The following is a 14,426-nucleotide window of genomic DNA, read 5'->3' as shown; positions in this document are numbered from 1 at the left end:
TTTCCTCTGTGTATTCAACTCCTCCTTGTCTTAATTTCTCCAAATCTTGTTTGTTTTTCAGTTTGCTGTTTACAAATCTGTAAAATAGTTTTGGTTGATCTTTACATTTTTCTATGACATCTTTTTCATATTTTCTCTTTTCCTCTCTCTATAACAAGTATATATTTTCCATTTTTCAGGTCTTCTGTCTTTTTTCCATCTGGTCCAAGCTTTGTCTCTTTTGTCTTTTAACTCCCTACAACTTTTGTTGTACCAGCACTTTACATATTCTTTTTCTTGTTTCTTGTTTTTCCACTCCTTTTTCATAAATTTTTGTCAAAATATTCCATTTCTCTTCCACTGTTGTTTCTTCTTTGTATATTCCTTCCCAGTTTTCATTTTGAAAGAATTCTCTTATTTTATCAAAGTTTGTTTTTTCATACATCATTCTTCCTTTTCTATATTGTTCATTTCTTTTCATGTATTTTTCCTCATTTAGTTCTAGTTCAATCAGTATATGGTCACTTTTACTTATTGGTGTTTTATATTCAATCTTTTCTACTATTCTAGGTCTAGTCTCGATGGTTCTTCTTCATTTCTATACCTAGTGTTCTCCTGTATCCACTGCGTCATTGTATGGTCAATAATCATCTCGAGTAGAAAATTTCCCCATGAGCCGTCTCCACCCTTTACTGTCATCTCTTCCCATTAGACTTCTTTGCAATTAAAGTCGCCCATCATAACTAATCTTCCTCCATCTTCCATTATCTTATTTAATGTTATCTTTGTGTCCTCTAACATACTTTTATGTTCACTCTCTTCCCACGAGGCTGTTTTTGGAGGCACATAATTTATCACAAACTTTCTGCTCTTCTTATCTCTGTCTTCCACTTCCATCATAATCATCTCTACTGTATTCTTTCCATATGTGACACTCTTCACGTTTATATCCTTCTTAGTTAGGAACATAACTCCACCACCTTGCTTTGTCTCTCTGTTTCTAATCCAATAATTATATGCGTCATGTCCTACACTGTTGGGTGGTAGTGGACCTTTTAATTTCGTTTCTACAATTCCCATTATGTCCGGTTCTTTTTCCTTCAGATAATCATTCAGCTCATTCAATCCTGTAATTAATCCATCTATGTTTGTGTAAGACACTCTTAGTTTTCTGCCACTTCCATTGTATTCTCTGTTTCCCTTTTGTTTTTCTCTAGTATTTCGAATTTCCTTTCCTTTCATATTCACTACTCTCCAATAGAATTTCTCTTTTTCTGACTCTGTTCTGTTCTCATTTTTTTCCTTAGCTTGTTGTCTTTTCATTTTTTCCTCCTCTCTTTCCTCTTTATTCATTTCCCTTTTTATCCATACCTATTTATATTGTTCACTTGCTGCTAGTTTCCCTGTTTTTGATAAGATATTCTCTGCCGTCGTTTGTGACCTGAATTTAATCTTAATTGGTCTGGTCTTGTATGTACTATACTTTCCGAGTCTAAACTTCTCTTCAATTTGTTTCATGATTTCAGGTTCATCTTCCTGAACTAATTCTAGTAATCTTTTTACTTTTTCATTTTCCTCATTGATTCTTGTGGTTCTATCTGGGTTGTGTTTCTCTTCCATTCCTAATATAATTACACATTTCTTTTTATCTGCTAAGTCTCTTACTATATTCTCCTTTTGTCTCATCACTTTAATAACTGAGTCTTCAGTCTGTTCTTTCATTTGCTGTTTAATTATGTCAGTAAATGCAACTTTACTCTTTTCTTGGATTGTCTTCCAACCCTTAGCTTCTTTAGCTATGGCCTCTTTGTTTTCTTTATTATTCCTCTTTAATTCTTCATTCTCCTCTTTTACTTCTTTTAACTGTCTTTTTTGTTCTTCTATTTCCTTAGTTAAGTTTTTGTTCGCCTTCTCTAGTTCTTCCAATCTTTCAACCTTTTGCGCAATTTCTAACATTCTACCGAACCTGCTCTCCCAATGTTCGGTCATTTGTTCAAGTTTTTGTTCTAGTCTTGCCAGTCTGGGGAGGTTGGTATCCGCCACCCCCCTCATTAGATCCATGGAAATTATTCCATATCTATGTTTCTAATCTTTACATTTTTGTTAGACCCTTCATCGTCACTAAATTGATCCGGCCCGCGTTTGTTTACATGGCGTCTGCCTGCCTGGACCAAGTCCTCTCCTTCCTCATTTCCTTCCATTTCCCTCAGTAATCCCTCCCCTTCTCCTTTTTCCTCACTTTCCCACTACAACACGAGCAATCCCCTTCCCTGAAAATACAATAGGTACTTCCTTTGCGTTGAGATCCACGAAAATTTCCCTTTTTCTTCAGGACGTCAATCCTCGCCGTCTGTCCGACGTAAGTGTGTGTGTGTGTGTGTGTGTGTGTGTGTGTGTGTGTGTGTGTGTGTGTGTGTATTCACTTGGTCTTTTTTTTTGGATCACGTGTTCGACTCGTGATCGACAGCTATTTCCCTCCTGGAAGAGAGCTCAGAGCTCGTAGGTCCGATCAATGGGTAATGCTGACCTTTCACACACACACACACCCAACTCCCCGCCCACGAGAGTCAGAGTAACGACCCGAAGCGCAGCTGTACCGAAATTAATTTCGGCCCTGGGCAGGATTCGAACCAAGCACTACGCGCACCACCATGCTAGTAGTTCATCGTTCTACCAACTGAGTGTGTGTGTGTGTGTGTGTGTGTGTGTGTGTGTGTGTGTGTGTGTGTGTGTGTGTGTGTGTGTGTGTGTGTGTGTGTGTGTGTGTGTGTGTGTGTGTGTGTGTGTGTATTTATTTTACCTAGTTGTATTTACCTAGTTGTATTTTGCGGGAAGGGGAGCTATGCTCGTGTTGTCCCGCCTTTGTATCTTGCAGTGTCTAGTTTGTTTTTAAACTCATGAATGGTTTTTGCGCATACTATTTCATTGTCCAGTTTGTTCCAAGTGTCCAAAACTCTATGAGGAAAACTGTTTTTCTTCAGTTCTCTTCTATAGCTATGTTTTTTTATTTTCTTTCCATGTCCTCTTGTGTTTCTTTTGTCCCAGTTAAGTAAGTTCTCACTATCGAGTACCTCTGTGCCTTTCATGATTCTGTAGATGGTCAATAGGTCACCTCTCTCTCTTCTTTGCTCCAGTGTCGGTAACTCCAGTTTAGCCAATCTCTCTTCGTATGATAGGTTTGCAAGTGCAGGTGCCATTTTTGTAGCTGCTCTTTGGATTCTTTCTATTTTCTTTATATTCTTTTTGGTACTGGGGGACCACAATGTCGCTGCATACTCTAATCTAGGCCTTATCAATGTAACCAATATTTTTTTCATCATGTCTTCGTCCAAGTATGTAAACGCCACTTTTATTGATCTTAGCAAGTTGTAAGTCTCCCCGACAATTTTGTTAATCTGTATATCATAGGACAAGTCGTTCGTGATAATTACTCCCAAATCTTTTTCGGATCCTACTTTCTTTACTTCTTTGGTTCCAATTGTATATTTTCCTGATATTCTGTTTTTGCTTTTTCCAAACTCCATTATGCTACACTTCTTAGTATTAAAGTCCACTTCCCATTTCTGACTCCAGTTCCATACCCTATTTAGGTCTTCTTGCAGTGCTTCACAGTCCTCATCAGTTTCTATTTTCCTTAGCAGTTTGGCGTCATCGGCAAAGAAGCTCATGTAGCAGTTCACGTCCTCATCCATGTCATTCATATAGATAGCAAACATTATTGGTGCCAGCACAGATCCTTGCGGTACTCCACTGATCACCTCTTTCCAGTCTGAATATTTTTCTCTGAGCACTACTCTCATCTTTCTACCAGTCAGAAAGTCCTCTATCCATTTTAGTAGGTTTCCCTGTATTCCTCCTATGTGTTCCAGTTTTTTTAGTAGTTTTCTGTGTGGTACTTTGTCAAAGGCTTTTTGCAAGTCTAGGAATGCACAATCAGCCCATCCATTTCTTTCTTGCACTATGTCTATTAGTCTTGAGTAAAAGCATATTAAGTTTGTGGAGCATGATCTTCCTTGTCTGAATCCGAATTGTCTTGGGTTTAATATGTCATTGTCTTCCAGATGTTTTACCCATCTATTCTTGATTATTTTCTCACAAATTTTGGCAATGGTGCTTGTTAGTGATACTGGCCTATAGTTGGTGGGTTCTTCTTTGTTTCCTCCTTTGTGTATTGGTACAATGTTAGCGTTTTTCCAGTCCTCGGGTATCTTTCCTTCTTTGAGTGAGCTGTTTATTAAGATGTGTATTTTGTCTGTTAGTTCTTCTTTGCACTCCTTTAGAATCCAATTTGCAATACCGTCCGGGCCATGTGATTTTCTGACATCCAGCCTTGATAAATGTTCTGATATTTCCTTTAGTGATGCTGTAAACTCATTCATGAGGGGAGATTTCTTGTTTTTTTTTTTTTTTGTGTGTGTGTGTGTGTGTGTGTGTGTGTGTGTGTGTGTGTGTGTGTGTGTGTGTGTGTGTGTGTGTGTGTGTGTGTGGCTGGAAATACACATACATACGGTAACAAGGAGCGGTCCTTAATATTTCCCATACATATCTCCGGAAAGAAATATTGGACATTTATATGCATTATTCTGTTTCCATCTCACCGTCTGTCAGGGGGTGAGATGGATACCAGCTGTCCATATGTGAAAAGGCGGAGAATATTCAAAGTCAATAAAAAATCTTTTCCCAAATATTTAGGTAGCTGAGGTAAGTGGCAGTCAGCTATGATGGCTGGGATCAATCTGGTGCACTTGTGCCTGTGAGGCACAATTTAGGCCTCAGAAAACTTTGCAAATGAAACAGTAGATTTGAACAGTTGTCCATCATTTTCCAGTTTTGTGTCTTCCTTTGGCTGGAATTTCACCGAGTCGTTTTTCTTAAATAATTTGCAGCGACGAGCATTACTCAGTGATGGAGTTATTCTATGAGTGTTTCCTTTGTAGTTTTGTTTCGTATTATCAATATATCCATCCCTTTCAGAGCTAATATTCTTGAAGTACATGGCACAAATTATAAATCTGTGTTGTTAGACCATACTTTATGGTACCAGGCACTGCTTGTCATATAATAGCTCTGTTTTCAGACTTGAAATATTTCAATTTTATATTATATAGAATATATAAATATCAATACCCGAAAACTCCAACTAATTCCCCCTATAGGCAAGAGGCCAAGTGGTGGTGCGTAGCTAAATGAAATAGGTTGACAGTGAGTAGCCACAGTATTTACGGAAAAAGTACTCCAATTCAAAACAATGAACAATATAGTCCTAGGGTCGTTCTACACTTGGACTATGAATTAATTTTTTGTGTATATTTAGTTGTAGAATCCTTGAAATATGAGAAAACGAGTATATTTTATGTTACCCATCAGGGGTTATAAAAGAAAACTAAATCATATTGGTACCAAAGAAAATCAGACTATATTCCTGGGAAAGGAAAACACTTTACGATGATTGGTCAGAATAGGACGAGCCTATCACAGTGTAGCGTATCACTGCGAGAATCCAGTTGCTTTATCGTCTGTTTGTTGTTGTAAGAATATTGATTTCATGGTGGGGGATAAATAAACTTAAAAGAGTGGCTTCTGGACATAGTAGAAAAGCAATAATACTCGGAAGCAGTGGAAGGTAAGGATAATCAATGTTTATGTTGATGTGTAATTAAGAATTTGCAAGTATGATCTAACGTGACGCTTTGTGACATTATATATATTGCAGTTCGTGTCTTCCAATTACTTAATATTGCCATGGCCTACATAGTTGTAATGTGATTAATATTTTTTAAAGTATATGCTGCTTTGTAATACTGATAGTCAGTACATTAGATTGCAGTTCTGGATAGTATTTTTTATCGGAAATTGATGCGGTAGTATTGTAAATTTGATGTTAAATTACCTACCATAATTGTAATTTCAGATCACTCTCCATTGAAAAAAATCAGCCTCGGATGCGAAATTGTATAAGAAATATCTAAGGGAATTAGAGCATAAAGACTTAAATTATGTAATTATTGATTTAGGTTTTGCTTTACCATATTAGCACAACAGAAATAGCCTGATCTCCTTTAACATGCCCAGGTATTGAATTACCTCCTCAGAATAGTTTCTCAATTGCATTTTATTTTTTTACTAGTTTTAATACAAGTAACCCAACAATTCTTACTGTTTTGCATGATGGAACAATGAAAGATACCAGTAACTATACATCTACATACTGTCATTATCATATATAATATATAATGATCAGGTATAGAGAGGTCTGTGCCCCAATATAAGTTCTAGGAAATTAACTAGCTGAGAAGATAGATAAACAATATTAGATTGGGTCTCTAGGGGCACAAGTCCTGTATGTCTTGACCTGTGGATGGGGTGGTGCACTTTTTTTTTTTTTCTTACACAATCTAAAAAGACACATCAAGTCTCTTTCCCTCTTGACAAAGCTCTGTTGGTATTCATATTCATCATAGATGTTACCCTGGATATTTTAAAAGAACAAAATATTTTTGAAGATGTACTGTTTTCTCAGTTTCCTAAGTTCCACAAGTTTTTCTTATGTCACCCAATCAATATCCCTCCAATATTATATTACTCCAGAGGGTAATACACTTCCAGGTTAAGAACCACTGGTCATAGATTAGATATGGGAATTAAGTTAGATTGTAAATTATATATTGTTTTCCTCTCCTGCTTGCAATGATTTTCAGTTTCTTTTTTGCTATTGAGATCTATTTGTTCAAATGAAATTACTTTCAATAATAAATCACCACTAATTAATGTCCTTATTGTTTAAGGAATAATATGAAGCATTTATATAAAGGGCACAGGGGAGGTGTCAAAAGAGTGTCGGAATAGTGTTCCACCTATGTACCAGAGTTATATGGTAGAGATTTTGAACCCTGTCACAGATTGGTGTATGGTGAATCAAACCAGTAGACTGTAAAAATCAGGTAGACTGCATGCTAAAAGAGCACCCATAATAATTCTAAGATGTGTTGAATCTAGGTCCTTCATATAGGAAGTTGCTCACAACTCACTTTTATGAAGGCAAAGCATGCCAACAGGAGACTTAACGCTCCATAATACATCAGCCTGTTTGGTATCAGTACAACTAAAGATCCATTAAGAACAGGCAGGAATATTTATCAATGTGATAAAAATAGATAGGAATGGAGGGGTTAGATAGATAAGATAGACCTATAGGAGTATGATTAAGTATTCAAATAATATATTACCTAGAAAGTAACCTAAGTAAAAAACATGTAAGTAACATATGCTTCTCAAAGAGTAATATTTATATAGCTATATATAAAAACTGATATCTCTTCAAGCATATTCATACCATTAAGCTCACAGGCAGACTCACAGACCTGCTGTTTCCTGGTAGATGCTATTTATCTGACACAGCCATGCCACATGTTTGCAACCCCCCAATAATTCTATGGAACTGACTATGGGTATCAGCTTATAGTAGTCCTGTTAGATGCACTATGGAGAGAACCATCTCCCAACTGCTCATCTTCTGAATGTAACAATGCCCTTGCCTCCATCTGGAAGTGGAGACCCAGGGGTTGGTACCTGATCTTTTTACTAGGTTGAAGATCTCTCTATGTCGACTTCATCTGTACTTCCTCTAGTAAAAAGAACTGACAACTAGTTACTTCCTTCTCCTCCTTCTCCTTCTCATCCTTACTATCCTCCAGTGATCTAGACCTACATGAATAGAACAGACAACAGTGAAGGCAGCACAGTCACTTTGCATGCTTACCAGTCAATAGCCATGTCCACAGGGTACTTTCTGAAAGAAATGGCCCACAGTGGATGAGGCTGAAAGGTTGTTCATTCAAGCCTTTGTTCATATCAGGAACACCCCCCCACTAGACCATTGCTCACATTATCAAGTAGTACATTACTATTAATTGAAATTCAAGACAAGTTATTGTTATCAATCTGTAGTGAAAACAGCAAGATTTCTAGCATAAGCTGTCAGATCTGATTGATGATTAAAAAACATTTAATCATTTCTCCCTAATGATGTAATTTACAGATGTCATTATGGTTAACCCCAGGTAAGGAGATAGATTGTGTCTAAATAATAAGGGGTATTGATTAAGTCAGGGAAGAGACTGATTGAATTTATTGACTGAATTGATTGATTGATTGATTGATCAGGACCCTAGAAACAAGTTTGTTAATACATTTCATTTGGATTAATAGGATTAATAGGCCAATTTTCATTCTTCTGTAACATGCTGTAAACTGAAGGAGTTTAACCTATTCAAGGGGTTGAGCCTTGCCATCAATATGTTGAACTACAGTGCCATTTAAAAACAGTGCTGCTTCCTTTCATTAAACTAATGGACTGTACTGTGTTTGAAATATTATGCCTTAATCTGTTGTGTACTGTATTTATATTACTTCTACATTTTTTTGTAATGATGATGAATTTTGGTAACTGGAAACCTGTAGCCCCACAATAATGGGGAACAGTTCTTGGGTTATCCTATAGTGCTTTGGGAAGAAACTTTGGTATGTTGTCTGTGGGATTGTTTCACTATCACTAGGGGGTGTGGGGGCAGTCACTGGTTGTCAGGTCTCCTTATGTGAAAAGTTGGGAGAAATATTGTTGAATTTGATGGAAATCTTGGGGAAGTGTATGTTCCCCATAAAACCATGTTTTTAATAATTTTATGCAACAACCAATTTCTTTTGTGTTCAGTTGGAGTGGGGTCATTGGAACTTTTAACACAACATCAAGGTTTTAATCCCATCATATTGGGACATTGCTTTGATTTGCTGTTGAATTTTAGGATTGAGAATGACTGTTTGCAGTTGTATGTATTCCCAAATTGCATAAACCAAAATTAAGTATTTTTGAGCAAGCTTGGATAGTCTTCATTCTTGTGATATTAGGAAAAGCTTGGAAATTGTGGCTCATGGCATTGTCAGTCAAGAAAGCCAAATCTAAAACCTATGAATCATCAGAGAATATGTTCAGTAGAAGCAATGCATTCTTTGCTGTCAAAGATGGAAATTTTTCTTGGAAAATACATGCACCTAGGTCTTGTAATCCAACACTCGCCAACTGCCACTTGTGCTGACCTTTGGGCCTAGGACACAAACCCACTTTGTGAATTGATGGTGTTTTATGTCCTGGGTCAATTCCCAAATCGGATTATGTCCTAGGCCCAAACGTCTGCACAAGTGGAGGTTGGCAAATGTTGGATTAAGAGACCTAGGTGCACTTTTTTGGGAAACCTGAAAATTCTTTCAAAGAGCTATCATTTACTGGGCCATCCAAAATTGCATTGATAAATTAGTTTGTATTTAGTGTTAAATTCATCTAAAAAAGGTCCAGAATTGGCTGTACTTCAGTACTTTTGTTCAAATCTCATTCACACATTTAATCACAGCATACATTACATGACTAATCTTCAGCAACCTTCCAGACAGGTTTTCCTGAAGAATGATGCTTTTGGTTGGTATTTTGGTCAGAGACGTCTTTCTTCAGGAGATACTCAACTCCATTCTCTTTCCCATCCATACTTAATCTATTCAAAAGCATCCAACCATTCTTCCTGGAACCTGTGGCAGCTGAGAGATAATAGGTAAACCAAGAATGGTGTGGTAGACCATAATGTGCATGCTTGATTTTTGGAAGGCTTGCCAAGTGAGTCAGTCATTTCCACACATATTGTGTGCATGATGGTGTAACTAGTGTTCATTGCATTTTTTACCATGTTTGTCGTGACTGAATATGTTGAGCAGTGTTACTGCATCATTTTTCCTAAAACTTGGTGATATTCCAACCCAAAAATTTCATAAGATTCAGCACGCTTTTAGAAATGATGCTACTGGGGTTACACTAGTTAAAGAATTGTTTAACTGATGTAAGAATGGCTAAACTTTAGTTGACATTGACCAGCATTCCGCAAGTCATTGACAAAGTGCATAGTTTGACTGTAAAAGACTGTCTGTTGATCATATGAGAAATTGCTCATGACAGATTGGCAATGGTTCTACACATGCCATCTTGGTAGATGGTTTGGACATGCACGAAGTGAAATTTGTGTCCAAGATGCTTTCACATGAATAGCAAGTGTTGTCTTGACAGCATACAGGATATACTGGAATCTTTCAACAGAGATCCTAATTCCCTGAAAGTCATGAGCATGCATGTGTGTACAACTGAGGAAAAAAGGCTCAGTTACCACAGTAATTCATTGTGTATTATGAATATGCACCAGAAAACCAAACTATTAACAAACAGCACTCGTGTTAGGTTCTCTGTCATCTTCATGATGCAGTTCAGTATAAGAGACTGGACCTATGAGAGACCTGCAACTGCCAGCAGCATCATCATGACAATGCCCAGGCCCATTCTTTGCACCTGATCCAGAATTTCTAGGTCAAACATCAGAATTTTAAGGTTTGCTAGGCTCTTTACTTTCCACACATGGCTCCAAATGATTTCTTGCTGTTCTCCAAGCTGATGACATCCCAGTATGAGAGCCAGAAATACATCATATAGAGTGCAACATGACATCTGGTAGCCATTCCAAAACAGGACTTCCAGAAATGTTTGTAGCAATGGAAGGACCAGTGGGCTAAGTATGTCACAAAGGTTCTACAGGAAATAAAAATTAGAGCCCAAAAAGGAAACCATTCTTTTGTCACATTGCCTAAGATTGGATACTTTTTGAATTTGTTTGTGTTAATGGTAGCCTAATATCTGAAGGATTTTGATTAACTTCGCTCCACTGTCACTGCCACATGTATGATCATGATAACCAGTCAAATCATGAACCCAAGATTCCTTGCCAGTCATGACACAAATTGTGTAGAAATATGTTTTATGTTCAAAAAGCTTGACAAAATATGTTAAATGTTCACATATAACATGCCTATGGTATCACATATTTATATGTACTTTTGCTAAATTTTCTAGTGTTGTTTACTGATGCTGATTAGACTATCATCTTTAGTGGATGTTCTTTCCTTAAAATGGTTCTTACTGAAAAACATTCTGTTACCAAAGGGTTTCTTAAGCAATTTGTGGGTTTCTGTGACTGTCTTCTGTGGTCCATGAGACCTGCCCTCAAAATTCACCAAACCATTTCATCGAGGTATTACAAATTTGAACATAATTGAACAACATGTCCACTGTGCTCAGGCTCATTGATACATTTACTGACATAGTGCAGAAACACATACAGTATTTCATCTGTTTTTTTTTTTCTCGTTTTTCAAATTACTGGAAATTGGGTAGCACCTTTAGTATAGGATTGTACAGGGTGACCCAAAATGAATGCAACCCATAAAAGTACCCACAACTAATACAAATGTAAATGGATTGAGTTCATTTTTTATACACATCAACGTAAAGATAATAACAAGTTCTGAAAATTTGAGTTATTTCGGTTGGGTGGTCCACATGTCAGCGACGTTCAAATGTCTACCGCGTTGACGGAGGCACTCCTGAATGCGCCATGCAAAATTATTCACCACATGGACACACTCTGCCCCTGGAATCTCTGATCCTTGTTGTTATTGCAGCTTTCAAGTCCATGATTGTCTGGGGGTTGTTCTCATAGACGTGGTCTTTCAAATGACCCCACAGATAGAAATCTGGGGGATTAAGGTCAGGTGAGTGTGGGGCCCACTCGGGGCCACATCTTCTGCTGATCAGTCGCTCTTGAAAGCGTTGTCGCAGCCAGGTCAGCGTTTGGTTTGATGTGTGTGGGGTGGCCCCGTCCTGCTGGAACCACTGCTCTGCACGAATTAATCGAGCACGTCTCCCGAGTGTTGTCCAGAACTTCCTCAGGATCTTGATGTAACGGTCTGTGTTGACCGTGACGGACCTTTCCTGTTCGTCCTCAAACCAAAAAAGACCAATGATGCCATGCTTTGACATGGCCACCCAGGCAGTACATTTAACTGAGTGTAATGGACGCTCAAGAATATCCTCTGGTGGTGCTGTGCCCCAGAAAATACAGTTTTTACTGTTCTCGTGGCCAGACAGAAGAAAATGTGTCTCATCTGAGAACCACACATCATCAAGAAAGTCGGGATCCACATCAATTTTGTCACAAAACCATTGACACATAACGACTCTTTTGTCCTTATCTGCCTGCGTTAACTTCTGTTTGATCTGAATTCTGTATGCATACAGGTGAAGGTCCTTTTTCAGTATCCGTCTAACTGATTCCCGTGCAATGCCTAGCTCTTGGCTCAGACGTCGGATAGACTTCTTCGGGCTGCGACCAACAGAGTCCCTGACAGCAGCAACATTTTCAGCAGCCCTTGCACTCAAATGCCGTCCAGTTCTCACCTCTCCAGCTTTAGAGCTCAGTTTTTGCACACTTCCTGATCTCCTGAACTTATTCACCCATCGGTAAATCTGACTTTTATCTGGATAATCGTTAAAGTTAAACTCCCTTCGGAATCTTGCTTGAACTGATTTGAACAATTTCGTCTCAAAATAGGTCTCAACGCAAAATGTTTTTTGTTCAGTTGTCCAAGGCATTTTTAGTACTGGCTGTTATTTTCTTTTGTTGTTATCCTCTCCTCTAGTCGAATCTGCAACATAAAACGAATTGGATTACTTTTCACGATTTTATTTGCTATGATATGGGTTGCACTCATTTTGGGTCACCCGGTATTATGAATCATGGCTAGACACTACAAGGTACAAACAGTAGTCATGGACAGTTTAAATCACATGCAATATGTATTTGTTTAAATCTTTTTGTTCTTGCAATGGCATGAAGCTGTCAATGTTTTTGTCAACAGTCTTGCCCAGTGATAGGTAGTAGGAGATAGGGATCATGACCCCATCTACTAAAAGAGTTAATGTGAAACAGTAGTCCAGAGCAGTAAGCTTCTTCAGATAAAACAGATTCCTGGTGAAGCAAGCAAGGATTAAATGAGTTTTATTTTACTGTTGTTGTTGTGTCATCATGAGACTTAAGGTATGAAAACAACTGATTGGTCTTTCAAGCTCTCGTCAGAAGTCCCCCACTCTCCTTGGCATGTCTTCTTCATGTATATGTGCTGCCATATTTCAAGATGTGTGTGACTATTTATTTGATGTGGTTCTATGATGGTGGGATGTCACTGATTTAGTGTGATGTGTGCTGTGAATTGGTGAGCAAATGATGTGTACAATAAATTTTGAGATGACTGTGTATGCACAAAACTTCGATCACTTTGTGTAGTCAATATGCAACCATGAAATTTTCACTGTTTTGTGTGCAGTAGGTTTTCCAGTTTGTGAAACTCACAGCAGCTATAAATTGATTAACTAACCTGTTTACTTAATTGTAACATACATGGATAAGATCTATACCTGTATGTTCTATTTGCCTCCATTAGTCTTAGCTGTGAATTCATATATGTTGTGTGAATGCACTGCTTTTTCCATATTGTTCCACATATCAGTACAACAATATGGAAAGTTATATTTCTTAACATCTGTCAACCACGTTTTGCTGTAATTTTTTCATGACCTTTGGTATTTGTCAATTTTATTATTTGAACACTGGTATCATCCCTTCAGTTTCCTTATGTTAGGTATTTCATACATTTAATCTTTCTGTGTATGAGCTGGGCTTGGAGACATCCTGGTTGCTGTTCTCTGAGTTCTCTCTATGTTGTGTCATTTTTCATTTGGAGACCACACTTGAATATACCAGGTTATTGATGACTTTCTTTACCATATGCCAGAGTACCAACTTGGGCATATTTTGATACTCTCAATAATGTCCTAAATACTGTTTTCAGTCTTGTAATTCTTCATTTTATTATTTTGGATATCTAAATATGCTTTAACCATATACGAGTGATGGCAGTCATACACTTTCCAGCAACTTTTCCTTATCAGTAACATGTTATTGTAATTTATTATTGGGTGTGTTATATTTGCCTTTTTTATTTGTTTCTCCTTGTGTTTCCTTTAGCATTGCAGCTTATTTGTCACTGCAATTTCAATGGTTTAATTCCTCTGAAAACTCTGTCGCTTTTATTTGTCTTGGTCTATCTTTTTTATTGCATCATCTTACTTCTCTGTATTTATCTATAATCCGTGTTCCTCTTCTTTTTCTTTGTCATTTGTTCTTTTTCTAATTTTGCAAGGAGTAGCCGCATCAGGGTTTAGTCACCCAGGAAGTGGGCCAACCCACCCCGATGGAAAGTTAGCTTAAATAGCCCCCAAACGCCCATACATGGTGGGGAAGGAGCAACGCGCTGTGGCTGACAGCTGTGGCTCGAGGCACTCACTTTGCGTGGCCGGTGCTACCTTAAATGTGATATAATGCATTGTTTTTACTGAGCCAACCAGCCCGCCATTTCAGCCAGTCCCAGAGCATCGAGGTCAGAGAAAACCATGCGTTGTAAAACGATAATATATGAATAAACAAAGCCAGTTGACGAACACCTGCGTAAAGTATGGGGTAGCA

At 37.8% G+C, this 14,426-nt stretch overlaps 1 protein-coding gene across 1 annotated transcript in view; it reads left to right on the top strand.

Moving 5' to 3' along the window:
• Positions 1-5,467: 5,467 nt before the first annotated feature.
• enc (R3H domain containing protein encore) overlaps positions 5,468-14,426 on the top strand; it is a 609,003-nt gene continuing 600,044 nt past the window's right edge. The window contains exon 1 of the mRNA XM_076175155.1: positions 5,468-5,602. The gene's annotated coding sequence lies outside the window, so the exon portion shown is untranslated. The remainder of the gene's footprint in view (positions 5,603-14,426) is intronic.

Source organism: Oratosquilla oratoria, chromosome 37, assembly GCF_046742065.1.
Source record: "Oratosquilla oratoria isolate Oo_2021 chromosome 37, ASM4674206v1, whole genome shotgun sequence".
NCBI lineage: Eukaryota > Metazoa > Arthropoda > Malacostraca > Stomatopoda > Squillidae > Oratosquilla > Oratosquilla oratoria.
Note: the sequence above shows the minus strand (reverse complement) of the source record. Positions and strands in the feature narration are given on the sequence as shown.